Source organism: Lolium rigidum, chromosome 3 (assembly GCF_022539505.1).
Source record: "Lolium rigidum isolate FL_2022 chromosome 3, APGP_CSIRO_Lrig_0.1, whole genome shotgun sequence".
In the NCBI taxonomy this organism is placed as follows: Eukaryota; Viridiplantae; Streptophyta; class Magnoliopsida; order Poales; family Poaceae; genus Lolium; species Lolium rigidum.
The window spans coordinates 51,235,129-51,236,720 of NC_061510.1; positions in this window are offsets into that span (position 1 = coordinate 51,235,129).

Sequence of the window (1,592 nt, forward strand, 5' to 3'; positions counted from 1 at the left end):
CTAAGTGGGTTGAGTTCATTGAGTCTTTTCCATATATTATTAAGCATAAGAAGGGAAAAGATAATATTGTTGCTGATGCTCTATCTAGGAAGAATATGCTATTAACTCAACTTGATGTTAAAATTCCTGGTTTAGAGATACTATGTGATTTGTATGCTATCGATCATGATTTTGCTGAACCATATCGCTTATGTGCTCTTGGTAAAGCATGGGAAAAATATCACATACATGATGGGTTCTTGTTTAGAGCTAACAAACTATGTGTTCCAGAATCGTCTGTGCGTTTGCTCTTATTGCAGGAATCACATGCTGGAGGTTTGATGGGTCACTTTGGGCGTGAGAAGACGCTACTCATGCTAGCTGACCACTTTTATTGGCCAAAGATGAGGCGGGACGTGGATAGATATGTGAGGAGATGCATTACTTGCAACAAATCCAAGTCCAAGCTGAAGCCTCACGGTTTGTATACTCCTTTACCGGCACCTACTACACCATGGGAGGATATTAGTATGGATTTTGTGTTGGGTTTGCCGCGTACTAAGAGAGGCCATGATTCTATATTTGTGGTAGTGGATAGATTTTCTAAGATGTCCCACTTTATTGCCTGCCACAAGAGCGACGATGCGTCGCATATTGCTAACCTGTTTTTCAGGGAGATTGTACGTCTACATGGAGTCCCGAAGACTATTGTTTCGATCGTGACGTGAAGTTTATGAGCTACTTCTGGAAGACGCTTTGGAGAAAGCTGGGGACGAAGCTGCTGTTCAGCACTACTTGTCATCCCCAAACTGATGGTCAAACTGAAGTGGTGAATAGAACATTGTCACAATTGTTGAGATCCATGATCAAGAAGAACCTGAAGGAGTGGGAAGAGTGTTTGCCGCATGTGGAGTTTGCTTACAACAGGGCGGTACATTCTACCACGGAGCTATGTCCTTTTGAGGTGGTGTATGGTTTCAAACCCATTACTCCACTTGACTTGTTGCCTTTGCCCATACATGAGAGAGTTAATATGGAGGCATCAAAGAGGGCAGATTTTGTGAAGAAGATTCATGTGAAGACTAAAGAGTTGATTGAGAAGAAAGGCAAGAGCAATGCTGCAAGAATGAATAAGAAGCGCAAAGAGATGTTGTTCAAGCCTGGTGATTTGGTCTGGGTACATTTTCGCAAGGATAGGTTCCCGAAGCTGAGGAAGTCTAAGTTGAAGCCTCGTGGTGCTGGACCTTACAAAGTGCTTGCCAAGATCAATGATAATGCATACTCGATAGATCTTCCAGAGGATGAGTTTGGTGTCAGTAATTCTTTTAATGTTGCTGATTTGACACCATATGACGGAGAAGACCTTGGAGCGTCGGGGTCGACGCCTTTTGAAGGGGGGGGGAGATGATGAGAACATCCCTATCTCACTACTACCTCCGTCATTGCCAACTGAAGATGAACCTGCTGTAAAGCTCAAGTCCAATGAAGTCAGGATTGGACCAATGACACGAGCTCGTGCGAAGCTACTTAAACAACAGGTGAACTTGTTCCTAAACGATACCTTGATTGATGAGAACTTTATACTACCTAAGTCCTATTACTTATGTATCATC